Here is a 20,709-nt window from a genome sequence, read left to right as displayed (position 1 = left end):
TTTTAAAAAGGAACACAAGTTTGTTCTCTCCAAAATGGCCAAACTAAATGAAGTTAGGCACTGTTGAAGGGATAGAAATTATCTTGGGGGAAGAAAATATTTCAGTGAAAGAGTCCCATACTTGGTAATTCCAAATGAACAACGGTTAGATGGTGAGGCAAGAGTATGGAGGCTGCAGGAGGTACGTTAGCTCATTTTCACCCACCTCTGCTTAGAGTCCTCACCAAGACTTTTCAACAGCGCGGAAGACAAAAGCAGAAGGAATGTTTCAGAGGAGGAGGCTAAAGAGACATGCCAACTAATTGTAGTATCTACTCTCAGATATTCAATCAGGGAAGGGGATTTAACCCAAGGACATAATAAGATCAACGAATAGGACTAGAAGATCAACGGCAGCTTAAAGCACTGGCTCTAGGTCAATTTCTAAAGTTGACACCACAAGAAAAATATTCTTGGAAAATATCGAAGTATTCAGGGTGAAGGTCATGACATGTGTAACTTACCTTCAGATTGTTTAGGGAAAAAATTATGCATGTACACATATGTGTGTGCGTGTCCATTTGTGTGTGTGCATACTGGCGGGGACAGATGATAAAACGATAAAACAAATGGAGTAAAATGTTAGCAACAGGTAAATCTTTTTTATTTTCGGTGGTGGGGGAGGCACACAGCTTGTGGAATTTTAGTTTCTGCCCCAGGGATTAAACCTGGGGACTCAACAGTGAAAAATGTGGAGTCCTAACCACTGGGGACTTCCCTGCTGGCTTAGCAGTAAAGAAGCCGCCTGCAGTACAGGAAACACAGGAGACTCAGATTCAATCCCTGGGTCGGTAAGATCCCCTGGAGAAGGAAATGGCTACCCACTCCAGTAAACTTGCCTGGAAAATTCCACAGACAGAGGAGCCTGGCAGGCTACAGTCCATGGGATCACAAAAAGTCGGACACGGCTGAAGTGACTGAACAGCAACAACACCACCACTGGACTGCCAGGGAATTCCCAACAATAGGTAAATCTTGGCAAAAAGAATAAAGATGTTCTTTGAACTATGTTTTATTTTTACAACTTTTCATAAAAGTTGGAATTATTTCCAACTTTTAAAAATATATATTTTAATTAAGGAGGTCCAAGGTGGCCACATTACCACCTAGAATGGTCACTTCTGCTCCCACTTTCTTCTGAGCTCCCAGCCGGGCCCCTCCCATCCACCCAGAGGCAGCGTAAAAACAGGACCGTTCAGCCTGCAATCCTGTTGACTCTCACACCCAGGCTGTGCCTGTTTGGAAGGTGTCCAAGCCCAGCATGTGATGGCCTTGTTCCCCGTGGCCACCTGACACTCGCCCAGGGCATGGGGTAGGTCAGTCACCGCTCACACTTCACCTCCACCTTCAGCCGGAGGCATTATTCCACACAATTGGTCCACTGCAGTACAGAGTTTGAGGGGCATTTTGTTCCCCTGAGTTTGGAGAAACCCTCTCAAAATCACCAGAAACTTCCTGTAGACCAGGCTTCCTCACACAGGGGTGGCTGGTACGTGGAGGGATCAAGATGGGAAGTGGAGCAATACATCAGGAAGGCCTTTATTCTGTTTTAACAGGAAAGTAGAATTTATTGGTGAGTGTGATAAGAAGGGGACAGCGCCAGGCTCTCCTGAGCACAAGGCCTACCATTTGCCCAGGGGCAACAATTAAGGATGTGTTTGACCACAGTCATCTGGGATGAGCCACTTTTCTGTCATCATGTTTTCAAATTCATCTACATTAAACTTAGTAAGTCCCGGGACTTCTCCAATGGTCCGGTGGCTAAGACTTGGCGCTCCCGAGACAGGGGACCTGGGTTCAATCTCTGGTCAGGGAACTGAGATCCCACATAATACAACTAACAGTTCACATGCTACAACTACAGATCTCGAATGCCACAACTAAGACCCGCCCGATGCAGGCAGATAAATAGATTTTTTAAAAATAATTAATAAACTCAGTAAACCCCCCACTTCTTGGAGACAGGGATCTTCTGGTGGCCAGGGAACTTGAATCTGGCCATGAACAGAGTCTCAGGGCTTCCCTGGTGGCTCAGCGGCAAAGAATCTGCCTGCAAAGCAGAAGCCACAGGAGACACGGGTTCGATCCCTGGCTGGGAAAGATCCCCTGGAGGAGAACATGGCAACTCACTGCAGTATTCTTGCCTAGAGAATCCCATGGACAGAGGATCCCGGCAGGCTACAGTCCATGGGGTCACAAAGATTTGGACACATCTGAGCAACTTAGCACACACCAGGGCCTCAATCACATGCTCCTTGCTCTGCAGCTTGGTACAGATGGACATTATAATTTGGCCAGTGTGGACCCTGGTCACTGGGTCCTGGCGCTTTCCAAAGGCACCGTGCATACCTGTCTGGAGCCTATCAGAGCCTAAGAGCACAGAACAGCATCTTGTTGATGCAGGTGATGTGAAGGGGTAGAGCCACACTTGGATGTGAAAGCTATCTTTGCCACAGCTTTTCACCATGTACGTGTTGGCACACACAGAGGCAGCCTCTGGGGCCTCGGAGGACAGCTGCCTATCCTCATCAGACACTGTGTGCCCACAGAGTGGGAACTCATCCACTTTTGCCTTCTTCTACCCTAGGTCAAAGATGTGGATCTTGGCATCAGGGACATTTCAGCAGAAGTGAGACTCTGGGTTCAGCTTGTTTTCATGTTACCAGTAACACCAGGCAGGGCAGAAGCTCATGGCAACAGCAGGATCTTCAGTGGGCATGCCAAAGGGAGAGTCATCAGGAAGACTTTTTGTTTGTTTGTTTGTTTTTCTTGGCAGCACTATGCAGCACGTGGGATCTTAGTTCGCTGAGCAAGGATGGAACCCACTCCCCCTACATTGGAAGCATGTAATTTTAACCACTGGACCACCAGGGAAATCCCAGGAAGTTTTTTTTGTTTTGTTTTGTTTTGTTTTTCAACAAAGGGGCATCCTGAATGAGATCTTCTGGAAATGTAGGATTTGTATTAGTTTAGAAGAGAAAGAGATTTCATGTAGCCCACAGTGTGCCCAGTGCTTAGGGGCTGAAAAGAAATTGACCCACGAGGACAGTGGAGGCTGGGCACTGCCTACAGGCCATTGGCCATGGGAGCCCGGGCTGGTCCAAGGGGGCTCCTCCCCTCTGATGTGGCCACAACAGCCAAAGGACACATCACCCGTCACCCCCAGGTGAATAAGGAGGGACGTGACTCCACTTGCAAGAAGGGCCTGGGGCTGAGTCAGGGCCCACATACAATTCTGCCCCAATCCTGCCCCACCCAGGGCAAAGGCCAGTCCCCTAAATGGGTGGGGGACCATGGAGGGAGACATTTGGGGTAAGAGGTTAGGAAACTTGCAAGATCCTGTCTCTCTCACCATCAAAATAAAGGAAGTGTCTGGGAGTTTGTTGTGTGGGTGTGAGTGCAGATGTGAAAATGGGCATGAGTGTATGCGTGCGTACTGACTGGCCACTCGGCCATTCTGACCATCCTACAAGAGCACAGGGTGGGGGTAGGGAGGCGAGGGGCCAACATTCCCCCTCAGGACATCATACAGCACTTTGGGGCCACTCTTTTAGGAAAAATTGGCCCCTGAGGGAGTGAGGTGAGGCCTCGTCTACCCCTAACACAATCTTGCAGACCCAGGGTCCCCACAGGATCTGAGGCTGGCAGGAGGTAGAAGAAGCCACAGCCTGGGAGATAGTGCCCTCCTGTCCCTAAACTGATGAGGCAGTCTGAGCCCGGGTTGGAAAAGAATTTCCAGACAAAGAGCATTTTGGAAGGAAAGGAGTTTAAAAAGAACAAAGAGCAGAGATAACAAGGGCACTGTGAGTGCAGTGGGCCGACCTCCTGACAGACCAGGAAGAGGCCACAGTTTTTGTGGGTTAATTGTCAATTTTTATAGCCTCAAGACAAAGAAAATTCTTGCCAGAAGGTTGACATTAGGTGATTGGTTAGGATAACCCACTCCAGTATTCTTGATTGAGGGACAGAGGAGCCTGGTGGGCTATAGTCCATGAGGTTGCAAAGAGTCAGACATGAATGAAGTAACTTAGTATGCATGATGATTACTGGAGTGGGCATCTTTGCCTAATTTTCAACATAAAGCTTGTTAGTGATGATCGGGGCTTTTGGCAAGAGTTACAAAGGGGCTCATTTAGCTTCAGAGGTGACCTTGGTTCTGGGCTCCTCTTCTTGGCCGTGGTACAAGGCCTCACACCTGTGGCCTTGGGGCAAGACTCAATGTAAACCATGTAGCTTGGTGATCCTGATGGGCAGAGGGTGAGGTGCTACAGGAAGGCCCCAAGACAGGTCTGGGGCAGGTTTGTTGTTCAGTTGCTCAGTCACGTCCAACTCTTTATGACCCCATGGACTGCAGCATCCCTGGCTTTTCTGTCCATCACCAACTCCCAGAGCTTGCTCAGACGCATGTCCATCGAGTTGGTGATGCCATCTAACCAACTCATCCTCTGTCATCCCCTCCTCCTGCCTTCAATCTTTCCCAGCATCAGGGTCTTTCCCAATGAGTCAGTCTTTTGCATCAGGGGGCCAAAGTATTGGAGTTTCAGCTTTAACATCAGTCCTTCCAATGAATATTCAGGGTTGATTTCCATTAGGATTGACTGCTTTGATCTCCTTGCAGTCCAAGGGATTCTCAAGAGTCTTCTCCAACACCACAGTTCAAAAGCATCGATTCTTCAGCGCTCAGCCTTCTTTATGGTCCAGATCTTACATTCATACATGACTACTGGAAAAACCATAGTTTGACTAAATGGACCTTTGTTGGCAAAGTAATGTTTCTGCTTTTTAATATGCTGTCTAGGTTTGTCATAGCTTTTCTTCCAAGCAAGCATCTTTTAATTTCATGGCTACCAAACACCATCTTCAAGAAAATAGTCTGTCACTGTTTCCTTTGTTTCCCCGTCTATTTGCCATGAAGTGACGGGACTGGATGCCTTGATCTTAGTTTTCTGAGTGTTGAGTTTTAAGCCAGCTTTTTCACTCTCATCTTTCACCTTCATGAAGAGGCTCTTTAATTCCTCTTCGCTTTAGGTCATAAGGGTAGTGACATCCTGGGGCATGTTGGAAGGGCATCTGAGACCTGCCAGACATGCCTGAGGCTGGGTCACGGGGCTTGAGAGCCACAGGCAGGGGCAGGCTCCACCCCTGACAGAGACCCACACCTCTCCTTGCTGTGATCAGGAGAGACAGGAGGGGACTAGGTAGGATGAGTGCCGGCTTGCACAGAGGGTCAGGGCAAAGGGAAGCTGCACGAGAGTCAGAGATATGGTGCATTTCAGTATTACGTGCCGTATTTTCTTGCACATAAATCCATCTAGTCAGACACTGTGCATTCATTAAGTGTCTACTTCATGCCAAGCTTCTGCTAGAAGCTGGATTTAAAACTATGAAGAGGACTTCCTTGGTGGTCCAGTGCTCAAGAATCCACCTGCCAATGCAAGGGACACAAGTTCAATCCCTGGTCCAGGAAGATCCCACATGCCACAGAGCAACTAAGCCTGAGCATTATAACTATTGCAGCCGTTGTGGCCTAGAGGCTGAGAACCGCAGCAAGAGAAGACACTGCAATGAGAAGACACTGCAATGAGAAGCCCTCATACCGCAACTAGAGATTAGACCTGCTCTCAGTAACTGGAAGACAATGGCACCCCACTCCAGTACTCTTGCCTGGAAAATCCCATGGACGGAGGAGTCTGGTAGGCTGCAGTCCATGGGGTCGCTAAGAGTCGGACACGACTAAGCGACTTTACTTTCACTTTTCACTTTCATGCATTGGAGAAGGAAATGGCAACCCACTCCAGTGTTCTTGCCTGGAGAGTCCCAGGGACAGGGGAGCCTGGTGCGCTGCCGTCTATGGGGTCACACAGAGTAGAACACGACTGAAGTGACTTAGCATAGCATAGCATAGCAGCAACTAGAGAAAGCCTGCACACAGCAGTGAAGTACTCAGCGTAGCCAGAAATAAAATAAAAATTTTAGAGAAACTATGAAGTGTTACCTGCCCTTAAGTAGCTGAAGAAGACAAACAATGCTCATTAATAGGAAACAGTGAAACGAGAAACCTACTGGCTCAGTGGTAAAGAATCCAACTGCAATGTCAGAGACTTGGTTTCGATCCCTGGGTCAGGAAGATCCCCTGGAAATGGAAATAGCTACCCACTCCAGTATCTTACCTGGGAAATTCCATGGACAGAGGAGCCTGGCTGGTTACAGTCCATGGGATCACAAAAGAGTCGGACACGACTTAGTAACTAAACATGCCCAGAGAACCCAGGGGAGGTCAGGGACGGCTTCCTGGAGGAGGAATTAGCCACTCAAGGGCTACCTCCAAGGGTGCTGATCGACAGCCTGGCAAGCATGTGGAAGTCACAGACATGCTTGATTGGGGTACAGAGTTGGGGTGTCAGCTGGGGCTCACTGTGGCCAGCTTTCCAGGCCACACTAACAGGTGGAGACTTTCTCTGGGAGGTGATGAGAGCAAAGGAGTGTAAGAGAAGAATGATCTGGTCCCATGTACCCAGGGGTGGATTGCCACGGCTCAGGGTGGAGGAGGACACATGAGAAGGGTCAGCCAGGAGTCAGAGGCCAGTTCAGTGCTTCTCAAACTTCAATATGCATGTGAATCATCCAGGAGTCTAGTTAAAATGCAACTTCTAAGGGGCAGGGGGTTCAGGATAGGGAACACATGTACACCCTAGACTGATTCATGTCAACGGCAAAACCACTACAATATTGTAAAGTAATTAGCTTCCAATTAAAATAAATAAATTTTTAAAAAATAAAGAAGAAAATAAATAAATAAATAAAATGCAACTTCTGACTCAGGAGGTATGGGGTAGGTCCCAGGAGTCTGCATTGCTCACAAGGGCTCAGATAGTTGCATGATGCCCATCTCACTATATTTCAGTGACAAGAGTGGAGCCTTAGCTGGCAAGTTGGAATGACTAAGGGAGTTTTAAAACCTCTGACATATGACTTACCTGGTGGTCCAGTGGTTGAGAATCTGCCTACCAATGCAGGGGATGAGGGTTCAATCCCTGGTCAAGGAACAAAGATCCCACATGCCTCAGGGCAACTAAGCCTGCGAGCCACAACCAGAGAAGCCCATGTGCCACAACAAGACCCAGAGCAGCCAAAAGAAAAATAAATAAATTAAAATGAAGTCTCTAGTGAATGGGAAGCAGTCAGGCAAGGGCAGGTGGGCACATTGAAGTCAAGGATGGCCAAAGCCAGTGCTGAGTAACAGCCTAGTGGGGGGAACCCCTCCCTCTCTGAGAGTTTCATGAAACTGGTCTAGGGTAGGATTCAGCCATGGGGCATTTTTGCTCCCTGGGTGACTCTGTGTGTTAGTTGCTTAGTCATGTCTGACTCTTCACAACCACAAAAGTAGCCCGCCAGGACTATAGCCCTCCAGGTTCCTCTGTGCATGGGCTCGTCCAGGCAAGAATAATGGAGTGGGTGGCCATTTCCTTCTCCAGGAGGTCTTCCCGACCCAGTGATTGAACTCAGGTCTCCTGCATTGTAGGCATGTTCTTTACCTTCTGAGCCACCAAGGTGACTCTAATATATAACAAAATTTCAGGACCTTGGCTTTTAAAAGTCATTCAACACATCCAGCCAACGATAGATGTAATGAGTGCAAGAAGAAGCTGAGATCACCCTACCTTGGGAGTCTCATGCCTCTGGAAATATTCAGTGTCTGGATAGGACTGACTGTGTCCCAAATTCATTTTCTCATTTGCTTCTCACCTCAGCCCTGTGATGTAGATATTATCACCATGATTATTATCCTCTTTTTCTAGAGAGGCCAACAAAGGCTGGGCTGGGTGAAGGACTTGCTCTAGAACCTCACTCACTCCTTGGAGGCTTCACCTGTCCTTTCACCGCCCCTCCTTCTAAAGGTCAGCCGCCACCACAGACAACATGAGCACTGTTTGTTTTTTTTTAATATTTATTTATTCTGCTGCACCAGGTCTTAGTTGCAGCACACGGAATCTCTGATCTTCATTGCAGCATTCAGGATCTTTAGTTGTGACATTAAAACTCTTAGTTGCAGCATGTGGGATCTAGTCTCTGGACCAGGGATCGAACCCTGGCCCCCTGCATTGGGAGTGCGGATGGAGTCTTAGTTACTGGACCACCAGAGAAGCCCACCAGCAGTGGGTTGGTAGGAAGATTTAGCGGCAGGGGTGGGGGGAGATTCACTTCCTAGCGCGTTCTCTGTAGCCTGCCCTTGGGAATCAGTCACCACTCCATTGCAGTTTGTGGCGGCAAAGGAGGAAAACAGTCACCTCCCTTCTGGGGCTACTGGTCCCTCTTACACTAGACCCATTAGCCAGATGCACTTCAGGGGTAAGAACAGAAATGCCCAGGAATTGTCAGGAGTTCAGCCCAAGGTAGAAATGAGCAGAGGGTAGGAGAGAAGGGTCATATCCCAATGTTTTATTGTTTTATCATCTGGTAAATCCTTCTGAAGCCTGGCCAGGCCCCACATCTCATATAGAATTGTTACGGGAAGCACACTGATTGAAACCGCCCACCCTGGCCAGGCACCATAGTAACCATTTGCATGAGTTGTTTTATGACAGGAGATCCTGATAAGGAATACGGAACTAATAAGCCACCACCAACCGGAAGAATTCGGGAAAGGTCAAAAGGAGACAACGGGTGTCCATCCACTTCCCAGAATCCCTCCCGCTAGCATCCATCTTGGCTGAGTGATGCGTGCACCACCAGGAAAGACTGAGTTAGAATGATTGATCAAAGACCACCCGGAAACTAATTCCATCACCATCAAACCCAAGACTGTGAGCCACACAGCAGAGCAGTTCTCCTGGGTTCCCTTACCCTACTGCTCTGCACCTGGGCACCCTTTCCCAATAAAATCTCTTGCTTTGTCAGCATTTGTGTCTCCTTGGACAATTCATTTCTGAGTGTTAGACAAGAGCCCAGTTTTGGGCTGTGGAAGGGATCTGCCTTCCTGCAACAGAATCAGGCAGGACTCAAGTGGATGGGAGGTCAGCTTGTCTAATAGGCCGTGTTCCTAGAATGACCACCCCTCCTGCGCACAGTGTTTTGTGTCATCAACTAGTCCCCCAGGGAAATGAGACTTGCTTTAGAAAACCACTTGGTTTTGCAGATCAAGTCATGAAAATGTACATTTCCTTGGAACAATCCTGTTCTGAGAATCCATCCTAAAAGTATACAGAAAACAGAAAAAGCTAAATGCAAGAAGAGGATTCACGGATGGGGGACAGATAAATTAAGAGTTTGAGATTAACATATACACACTGTGTGTGGGTGTGTGAGAATTGCTCAGTCGTGTCCAACTCTTTGCGACCCCATGAACTGTAGCCCATCAGGCTTCTCTGTCTGGAATTTTCCTAGCAAGGAAAATTTCCTGGCAAACAACAGGAGTGGGTTGCCATGCCCTTCTCCAGGGGATCTCCCCAACCCAGGGGTCAAACCAGGATCTCCCACATTGCAGGCAGATTCTTTACCATCTGAATCACCAGAGAAACTCCATACACACTTTACTATGTATACAACAGAAAATAGATAAGCAATAAGGAGCTACTGTATAACCCAGGGAACTATACTCAATATTTTGCAATAACCTATCAGGGAAAAGAAACTGAAAAAGAATCACTTTGCTGTACACCTGGAACTAAATAACATTGTAAATCAACTCTACCTTAATTTAAAAAAAAGAGAGAGAGAATTCATGAAAAATCAAAGGCTCCTTCAATGTCCATCTAGAGAAGAGGAGACTCTGTTATTTATAAATTATTACACAAACTTTGCTAATTGTGGTCAAGAAGATTAACTCAGAAAACGTGAAAATGCTTTTCCCACATGGGGAAAAGAAAATCAGAACCCCAAATTGCATTTGCACAGGCTTGTCAACCATTAACAAATCGCATACACAAAGGCTGAAAAAAATAATTCAAATGAAGAGTGGCTTAACATGCATATGAATCACCCAGGGGAGGGTCTGGGTAAAATGCAGGACCATATTTAATTTATTTTTGGTATCTTTATTTCAATAATAAAATTTCAACTACATAAAATGACATAGAAATTTCAAGAAATGTTTATGCTAACTGAAAAAGGAACAGAAAATGATGTATACATTAAGATTCTCTGTTTTTTGAGTAAAACCTCTTTTTTTTTCCTTTATGCATATTGTGAACACCTGCCCTGAACTGCCTTGGGGCATTAAGGGATGAGCCCATTGGTGCTGACTGTACCATTCACCCTACCCCCACCACTCCCATCCCCACCATGCCCATCCCCCCCAACCCCTCCACATTCACCTCCCCCCACAACCTCCCACACAAGCCAATCAATACTGCCCACAATGTCCAGACACAGCCATCCGGAGGGACAGGAAAGCACGTCTGTTGGGATAAGGGCAATTCCAGAAGGTGATGCCCACCAGCCTCTTGAAAAGTAAGCAGGAGCTTCCCCGGAGATTATATGAAAAATTCCTAGCCAAGCAACTGCAGCTGTAAAAGGGGGAAAGAGGGGTCATGAACCCACAACTGTTCCCAGGGCCCACAGCGGGTGGGGGAGGGGGCAAGACCAGATTAAGAAGGTTCCTGTGCCCTAATAAAAGAGCTTGACCTGGACTCCGCAGCTGGTGGGGAGCCCTGGCAGCGTTTTGAGCAGGATGAGGTGTCAAAGCCGCTCTGGTGTCAGAGCAGGGGAGGCTGGGCAGGCTAGGATGAGGGGAGCTGCCAAGCTGACCTCCATGGCCCAGGCAGGAGCTGTGAGCGCCTGGATTCATGAGGAGGGGGTAAGGGAGAGCTGGCCAGGGAGTCACTGGGCTCATCAGGACCTGGGGACTGATTAACCGAAGGGGATTCTGGAGGGAAATGAGGATGAGACACTGAGAAACCTGCAAGTATATGACCACCAAACCAGAAATATCAGCAAGAAGAGCAGGGGCTTGTTAAGACAAAGCCTTCGTCCACAAACTAGAGAGAGCATTCGGGCTCCACCAGCACTGACCTGACACCCTTGGGGCCTGATATATCTCAGAAGTCAGTATTTTCTGAGTCTAAGGAGGTAACACATGATTTACTGTATATATGCATGATCACACACTTGCTGAGGTCTGATGCAACAGCCCATAATCTAATACATTAGCATTCCTGCTGCCAAGCCATGAATATTCATTCACACGAAGTAGGTCCACAAAGACAATAAACAACCTCAGGTCAGGTCAATCAACGCTGCCACCAAATGAGTTTGAAATCCTTTGGGTTTGGGGAAGTGAGATTGAGGATGAGGGATGTTGCTTGAGCAACTATGGTAACTGAAGACCCAGTGGCAGGTGGGCCCCTCAGAGAGACAGGAGCAGAAGAAAGCTGAGCACAGAGTCCTGGCAACAACCATGTGGGGGCCGAGGCAGGAGAGGACCCAGCAAAAGAAGCTGAGAGGGAGCTGCCAGATTTACAGGGAAGAAGTAGGAGGAAGGGCTGTCCCAGCAACCCCAGAAGGAAAGAAGGAACCATGAGCAGTGACAGTGCTACAGAAAAACCAGGGGCAGAAAAGGCCCAAGGTCACAGGACTGGAGACTTGGACCCTGTGGGATGTCAGTGGCAAGAGGTAGTAGCAGTAGAATGAGGGCAGAGGGCAGGGAAGGGGGAGCCACAGGTGAAGACCTCCTTTTGCAGGAACCAACTGGACATGGAACAACAGACTGGTTCCAAATAGGAAAAGGAGTACGTCAAGGCTGTATATTGTCACCCTGCTTATTTAACTTATATGCAGAGTACATCATGAGAAATGCTGGGCTGGAAGAAACACAAGCTGGAATCAAGATTGCTGGGAGAAATATCAATAACCTCAGATATGCAGATGACACCACCCTTATGGCAGAAAGTAAAGAGGAACTAAAAAGCCACTTGATGAAAGTGAAAGAGGAGAGTGAAAAAGTTGGCTTAAAGCTCAACATTCAGAAAACGAAGATCATGGCATCCGGTCCCATCACTTCATGGGAAATAGATGGGGAAACAGTGGAAACAGTGTCAGACTTTATTTTGGGGGGCTCCAAAATCACTGCAGATGGTGACTGCAGCCATGAAATTAAAAGACGCTTACTCCTTGGAAGGAAAGTTATGACCAACCTAGATAACATATTCAAAAGCAGAGACATTACTTTGCCAACAAATGTTCATCTAGTCAAGGCTATGGTTTTTCCTGTGGTCGTGTATGGATGTGAGAGTTGGACTGTGAAGACGGCTGAGCACCGAAGAATTGATGCTTTTGAACTATGGTGTTGGAGAAGAGTCTTGAAAGTCCCTTGGACTGCAAGGAGATCCAACCAGTCCATTCTAAAGGAGATCAGCCCTGGGATTTCTTCGGAAGGAATGATGCTAAAGCTGAAACTCCAGTACTTTGGCCACCTCATGCCAAGAGTTGACTCATTGGAAAAGACTCTTGATGCTGGGAGGGATTGGGGGCAAGAGGAGAAGGGGACGACAGAGGATGAGATGGCTGGATGGCATCACTGACTCGATGGACGTGAGTCTGAGTGAACTGCGGGAGTTGGTGATGGACAGGGAGGCCTGGCGTGCTGCGATTCATGGGGTCGCAAAGAGTCGGACATGACTGAGCGACTGATCTGATCTGATCTGGCCAAAAAAGCAATGAGACTGGGTTATAGAATTAGACTGATGGTGCGGCTGCAGGACCTGGGGTCTCGATGAGTGACAGAGAAGATGAAGGACAGAAAGTGAGTTCAAAGACACTGCAGCACTATTTACAATTGCCAGGACATGGAAGCAACCTGGGTATCCATTGACAGATGAACGGATAAAGAAGATGTGGTACATATGTACAATGGAATATCACTCAGCTATTAAAAGGAATGAAATTGGGTCATTTGTAGAGATGTGGATGGACCTAGAGTCTGTCATACAGAGTGAAGTAAGTCAGAAAAAGAGAAACAAATATTGTGTATTAATGCATAATGTGCAGAATCTAGAAAAATGGTACAGATGAACCTATTTGCAGGGCAGGAATAATGACACAGATGTAGAGAACAAATATGTGGACAAGGGGAAGGTAGGATGAACTGGGAGATGAGCATTTACACATAGACACTGCGTGCATGCTTAGTCGCTCAGTTATGTCCAACTCTTTGCAATCCTATAGACTGTAGCCCACCAGGCTCCTCTGTCCATTGGATTCTCCAGGCAAGAATACTGGAGTGGGTTGTCATGCCCTCCTCCAGGGGATCTTCCCAACACAGAGACTGAACCCAGGTCTCCTGCATTGCAGGCAGATTCTTTGCCATCTGAGCCACTAGGGAAGCTCATATAGACATTACCATGTGTAAAACAGATAGCTAGCAGGAAGCTGTTGTATAGCACAGAGTGCCCAGCTCTGTGCTCTGTGATAACCTAGAGGGGTGGGATGGGGGTGGGAGGGAGGTCCAAGAGGAAGTAGATATATGTATACATATAACTGAGAGACAGGGAAGCCTGGCATGCTGCTGTCCATGGGGTCCAAATAGTCAGACACAAAGGAATGGCTGAACAACAGCAATAGCTGATTCACTTCATTGTGTAGTAGAAACTAATACAACATGGTAAAGCAATTATACTCCAATAAAAAAAATTTCAAATGGCATCCACTGAAAGACATGTATAAGAATGTTCGTGGCATCTTTATTCACAATAATCCCCAAACTGGAAACAACCTGAAGGCCCATCAAGACCAGAAAAGATAAACAGTGACTTATCCATCCAATGGGGTTAGAAGGAGAATAAACTGTATTGCCCACAATAACTTGGGAATTTCACGGACACAATGTCAAGCATAAGAACTCATGTATTGGGACTCCTCTGGTGGTGCACTGGATAAAAATCTGCCTGCCAATGCAGGGGACACAGTTTTGATCCCTGGGGCAGGAGGATTCCACATGCCCTGGGGCAGCTAGGCCCGTGCTCCACAACTACTGGAGCCTGTGCACCTAGAGCCTGTGCTCTGCAGCAGGAAAGGCTGGTGTAAAAGGGAAGCCCGTGCACTGCAACTTGAGAGTGGGCCCCAGCTGCAGAAACTAAAGAAAGCCGGAGTGCAGCAACGAAGACCCAGAGCAGCCAGGAATAAATAAATAAATAAAAATTTTAAAAAGAGAAGGAACTCATATATTTTACTGTCTGTACATTACACCTCAAGGAAAAAAGTTAAGGATGATGGACTTGAGGGTTTCAGATGAGAAACAGTGTAGGAGAGGACCAGGCCCTGCAATCCAGGGCTGAAGCAGATCCCAGGGAGGCTGATGGAGTCTGAGAAAGGAGGGAACCACGTGCCCCCTGGACAACTGAGCCCCTCAATAGTGACGTGATTGTAGGGACTTCCCTGGTGGTCCAGTGCCTAAGACTCCGAGAGTCAAATGCAGGGGGTATGGGGTTAATCCCCAGTTGGGGAGCTAAGATCCCAAGATCCCACATGCCCTGTGGCACAAACAAAAATTTACAAAAAACAAAAGCAAAAAATAAAATAGTGACATGATGTGAAACAGCTATGAAAACCTGCTTTGCAAAGTGGGTGGCACTGTATTCAGTTCAGTTCAGTTCAGTCTCTCAGTTGTGTCTGACTCTTTGTGACCCCATGAATCGCAGCACGCCAGGCCTCCCTGTCCATCACCAACTCCCGGAGTTCACTCAGACTCATGTCCATTGAGTCAGTGATGCCATCCAGCCATCTCATCCTCTGTCATCCCCTTCTCCTCCTGCCCCCAATCCCTCCCAGCATCAGAGTCTTTTCCAATGAGTCAACTCTTCACATGAGGTGGCCAAAGTACTGGAGTTTCAGCTTTAGCATCAGTCCTTCCAAAGAAATCCCAAGGCTGATCTCCTTCAGAATGGACTGGTTGGATCTCCTTGCAGTCCAAGGGACTCTCAAGAGTTTTCTCCAACACCACACTTCAAAAGCATCAATTCTTCGGCACTCAGCCTTCTTCACAGTCCAACTCTCACGTCCACACATGACCACAGGAAAAACCATATTATTAATGGTTTATTCAATGAAACTGCCGGTTCCAGCTGCTTCCTCCCTGTCTGGCCCAGGTCTGGCCCCCAAATCCACTGCAGCTTCTGTTGGGCAACACTGTGGACACCTGCCCACACACACAATGCACACACACACCGCACACCACGTGGCACACTCTCACAAGGACCAAACCTGGATAAAGGCTTTAGTGACACCATATCAGTGGAGTAGCCCTGGCTGGCCCACTACAGCTGAGGTCCTCTAGGACCAGCCTGGTCACACTGGGCTCCTTTTCCTCTCCCGAGCTCCTCTCTAAGGGACTTCTGGCTCTCAGGCACATTCAATGTCCCCTGTCTGCTCACCAGTCTCTCGGGACCTCCATGTATGTGACCCAGGACAGACCCGGCAGGCCACAGGGGAACATGAACAATAGCTGCCAAGCACAGCAGTTATCCTCAGCCAAGACTGTTGTTGTAGTCACTAAGTTGTGTCCAACTCTCTTTGACCCCATGGACTGTAGCCCACCAGGCTCCTCTGTCCATGGGATTCTCCAGGCAAGAATACTGAAGTAGGTTGCCATGCCCTTTTACAGGGGATCCTCCTAACTCAGGGATCAAACCTGCATCTCCTGCTTGGTAGTGGTTCTTTATCACTGAACCACCTGGGAAGCCAAGATTATATCCATCCAAAAATGGATAGTCTCTGTGGTGCGATCGGTTAGCGCATTTGGCTATTAATCAAAAGGTTCATGGTTCGAACCCACCCAGGGACGAATTGGCTTGGACTCTAGCCACATCTCAACTGTTGGGCTTCCCTTGTGGCTCAGCTGGTAAAGAATTTGCCTGCCATGTGGGAGACCTGGGTTTGATCGCTGGGTTGGGAAGATCCCCTGGAGAAGGGAAAGGCTACCCACTCCGGTATTCTGACCTGGAGAATTCCATGGACTGTATAATTCATGGGGTCACAAAGAGTCGGAACGACTGAGCAACTTCACTTTCATACTTTCACTTTCTTTCAAAAACGGGTAGGACACTTACTTCCTGAGTCTTCATTTTCTCTTCAATAAAACAACTAGGTCCCAGTTAATTTTTAAGGAAGATACGTTAGACAGGCATCATACATTTCTCAAATTCAGACTAAGCTAAAGGCAGGCAGCAACCCAGCTCCTGGCTGTGAGGCTCCAAGTTCAGGCAGGGTGCATCCCAGGAGTTCGGGCAACACAAGCTAAGCCCTGTGCAAAGATTCTAGGTCGGCAGGAGAGTGACCTAATTAAACACACAGGCTTATTCTTAGATGAGGAGCCCCAATTAAGGCCCCTGGGCAGCCACAGCGCAAAGGCACAGCCCTAGAAGTGACCGGAATAATTCTTATTTTTAAACAGCAGTTACTTACTTCTGATTATAAAACTGGCACATATTCATCAGAGCACATTTGGAAAATACAGAAAATACAGACAAGAAAATGCTACCCAGAGATAGCCCCTGTTTTTCCTCATTTCCTCATGGGTATGGAAATATTTACATGTTTGACTTTTGGGGGGAATATGTATTCACATAATGTAAGTGAAAAAAAGAGACAAAAATAAACAGTGTGATCCTAAATTTGTTAGAATTGTCATAGGGATATAGTTTCCTATCTTGTTTCTTTCACTCAGTACTAAAATACAAACATCTCCTCTGTCTCATTAAATATTCAGCTACTTGATTTAGTTTTAGATGTTTGTGTGTGTGAACCATTTTTAAAGTGTTTATTGATTTTGTTATGAGACTGCTTCCGATTTATGCTGTGGTCCCTTAATCCTGAGGTATATGGGATCCTAGCTCCCTGATCAGGGATTGAGCCCACACCCCCTGCATTGGAAGGCAAAGTCCCAACCACTGGACTGCCAGGAAGTCCACAGCTACTTGATTTTTAATGACTGCATAGTGTCCATCATATAGAATAATGTATAGACTCTTCCCTTGTGATGGGGTATTGACATTGTTTCCAGTTTTTCAAATAACTTTACAGTGGACCTCTGCGTATATCTCGAGTTTTTTTCTTGGGCTAGATTTCCAGAAGTAAAATTTATTTAAGACTCTCATTATACATGACCAAAGGACTTTCTGAACATTTGAAGCCATTGGCACTGCTATGAGCAAAGTTAGAGCCATCATTGTGCCTGTGGCATGTCTTGATTCTTGTAATAACAACCAGAACTCCTTTCTTAACTGGTGGTAGACTCAGATCCAACCCAGAGGCCAGTGTCAGCAGGTATCATTTCCTTAGAGTCACCTGGACTTTGTAACAAAGCACAATCCTGGCGTAAGTCAGCTTTCACTAGATGAGGCTGCTGTAACAAACAGTCCTAGAATTTTAGGGACTTACAATGAGGAAGCTTTCCCTCTCGCCCGAATTACTCATCAGATGTGACTCAACTGTAGCTGTCTTCCATATGCCATCTTGTTCCAGGACCCAGGCTGAAGAAACCACCCCTGACTCCATTCTCATGGTCAAGGACAAAGAGGCAGAACAAAGAAGCCCACCTTGGTTTTTGAGGCTTTGACATAGATATGGTGAGCATCACTCTCACTTCCGTTAGCCCAGGAAGGTGATCAGTCCAGAGCCAGTGAGAGGAAGAAGTACCAATATATTCCTCCCATGGGGACACAGCTCACATCCAAGTGTGCAGAACCCTCTACAGAGTAGACAGGAAATAACTGGGAGCAAGAATACAACTGACCAGGGACTTCCCTGGCAGTCCAGTGGTTAAGACTTTGAACTTCCAATGCAAGGGTCACAGGTTCAATCCCTGGTCGGGGATCTAGGCACCCACATGCCTCGTGCATAAATCGTGCTGCACGGCACAGCCAAGAAATTTTAAAAATAAAAATTATACAGCCAACCACAGCTCTGAGCTCTCAGATACAAGGCTCCCAGCTTGCCATCACATCCTGGAATGTGACCTCTGGAATGTTTGGCAGGGAATTTCCCCAGTGGTTCAGTGATTAAGACTCCATGCCTCCAGTGCCAGGGACCCAGGTTCAACCCCCAGTTGGGGAACTAAGATCCCCAAAAGCCAGGCAGTGCGGCCAAAAACAAAAAAGGAATGTTTGACAACCAGAATTCCTCTCCCTGTGGAAACTCCCATGCCCTAGAAAGCATCACCGGTAGTGCATGAAGGGGGTCACCTATGTTTCAAATACAAGAAAATACATATGTGCTTGTATGTGTGTGTATTTATGTAATATACTTATAAGTGGCTCCATTAAAAATAGTAAAGATATACTGTTATATTTTCAAAAGTTAAAAGAAAAGCCTTATGTATAACAGGCTACTATTTCTTTTTTAAAGAGGGAGCATACTTACACTTAATACATACAATTTATGCTTATATATGCATAAAACATTTCCCAAAAGTCAGTAAAAAGCCAGTAGCAGTGGTTATTTTAAGAAAGTGAACTAAGGGACTGCGGGTGGAGAGGGGAGACTCTTCACTGTATACTCTTATTTACAATTTGATTTTTTTTCCTTGTGTTTATATTGCCTCCCCGTCTCCAAACTTTTTTATAAATCTTTTGGCTATGTTGCATGGCATGGGGGATCCTAGTTCCCCAACCAGGAATCAAATCACACCCCCTGCATTGGCAGTGCAGAGTCTTAACCACTGGACCACCAGGGAAGTCCCTCCAGATTTTTTTTAATTAGAATCTTTTAAAATTGTCCTTTCTCAATCTGCTCCCACCCATGTCACACAGACTCCCCATCTGTTCTTTCTTCATCTCTCCCACACCAGGAAATGCCCTAATTCCCATACCGCAGTTTTAGAAAGCAGAGTTCCCAGAAAGCACTGGAAAATCCAGAAAAGCAAATAGCAACAGGCCCCCGAATCTAGTTGTGCAGGTCATGCTCTGTTATGGGCAGCCAGTTAAGCCCCTTGGAGCAAGGTGAGGTTGAAGGATGGGGATAATTCTCTTGCAGGAGTCAGGAGTCTTGCACCCAGGAGGGAGCTAGAGAGATGGGGACAAAAGGAGATAGAAGGAAGGCAATAAAGTTTGTGAAGGAAGCTAGTGGTGCCCCCAAGTAAGGACACTCTAATGACGGAGCTGCCTGTGTGCCACCAGCTGCCCTAACCCATGCTCTGTCCTCCCGACATCCCCAGTCTGCTCAAAATCTTCTGTAAAGCCCCCTCTACCGCACATGTTTGGGGCAAGCTAGTCCCTTTGTAGATACCTAAAGGGCTGAAATTTACCATCTGGAACCATGGAACAGGGCAGCATTCATAGAAACAATAGCTTACATCAGAGATAATATGAGAATACAATTTCCAGAGAAACAATGGAGATCCTGGGGAGTACTTCGGCTTTCTAGAAGGCATGGACTTTGGAGTCCAAACTAAGCTTCTTGCTGTTCAGTTGCAAAGTCATATCCAACTCTTTGCGTTCCCATGGACTGCAGCACACCAGGCTTCTCTGTCCTTCACTGTCTCCTGGAGTTTGCTCCAACTCATGTCCATTGAGTCAGTGATGCCATCCAACCATCTCATCCCCAGTTGTCTCCTCCTCCTGCCCTCAATCTTTCCCAGCATCAGGGTCTTTTTCTATGAGTCAGTTCTTCACATCAGGTCGCCAAAGTATTGGAGCTTCAGCATCAGCATCAGTCCCTCCAATGAATATTCAAGGATTGATTTTCTTGACTGCTTTGATCTCCTTACAGTCCAAGGGACTCTCAAGAGTCTTCTTCAGCACCACACAGTTCAAAGCATCAATTCTTTGGCGCTCAGCCTTCTTTACAGTGCAGCTCTCACATCCAGTCCACATGACTGGATGGACCTCTGTTGGCAAAGTAATGTCTCTGCTTTTTAACATGCTGTCTAGGTTTGTCATAGCTTTTCTTCCAAGGATCAAGCATCTTTTAATTCCATGGTTGTAGTCACCATCTGCAGTGATTTCAGAGCCCAAGAAAATAAAGTCTGTCACTATTTCCTTTGTTTCCCCATCTATTTGCCATGAAGTGATGGGATCAGATGCCATGATCTTCCTTTTTTTTCAGTGTTGAGTTTTAATCCAACTTTTTTACTCTCCTCTTTCACCTTCATCAAGAGTTTCTTTAGTTCCTCTTTGCTTTCTGCCATAAGGGTGGTATCATCTGCATATCTGAGGTTATTGATATTTCTCCCAGCAATCTTAATTCCACCTTGTGCTTCATCCAGCCTGGCATTTAGAGTGATGTACTCTGCATAGAAGTTAAATACGCAGGGTGATAATATATAGCCTTGAAGTACTCCTTTCCCGATTTTGAACCAGTCCATTGTTCCAAGTCCAGTTCTAACTGTCCACGTCTGGTTCTAACTGTCCCTTTTTTGTTGTTGCTGTTTTAATTTGCAATTCCCATATGTCATTAAGAATTGCAAATTAAAACAACAAGAAAAAAAAAAAAACAAGAAAAGGGACTTCCATGGCAGTCCAGTGATTAGGACTCTGAGCTTCCACTGCTGGGGGCCCAGGTCTGATCCCTGGCTGGGGAACTAAGACCCCCACAGGCCATGTGATGCAGCTGGAAATTATTATAAATAAATAAAACAAAGAGATATGACTACACACCAAATAGAATGACCAAAATCCAAAACACTAATACCACCAAATGCTGGCAAGGTTGTGGAGCAGAGGGAACACTCATTCATTGCTG

General features: G+C 46.7%; 1 pseudogene; it reads right to left on the bottom strand.

The window, feature by feature from the left end:
- Positions 1-2,279: 2,279 nt before the first annotated feature.
- LOC101903687 (large ribosomal subunit protein uL16-like) lies at positions 2,280-2,698 on the bottom strand (annotated as a pseudogene).
- Between the last annotated feature and the right edge of the window lie 18,011 nt (positions 2,699-20,709).

The sequence above is a fragment of the Bos taurus genome, chromosome 11 (genome assembly GCF_002263795.3).
Source record: "Bos taurus isolate L1 Dominette 01449 registration number 42190680 breed Hereford chromosome 11, ARS-UCD2.0, whole genome shotgun sequence".
Classification (NCBI taxonomy): Eukaryota; Metazoa; Chordata; class Mammalia; order Artiodactyla; family Bovidae; genus Bos; species Bos taurus.
Note: the sequence above shows the minus strand (reverse complement) of the source record. Positions and strands in the feature narration are given on the sequence as shown.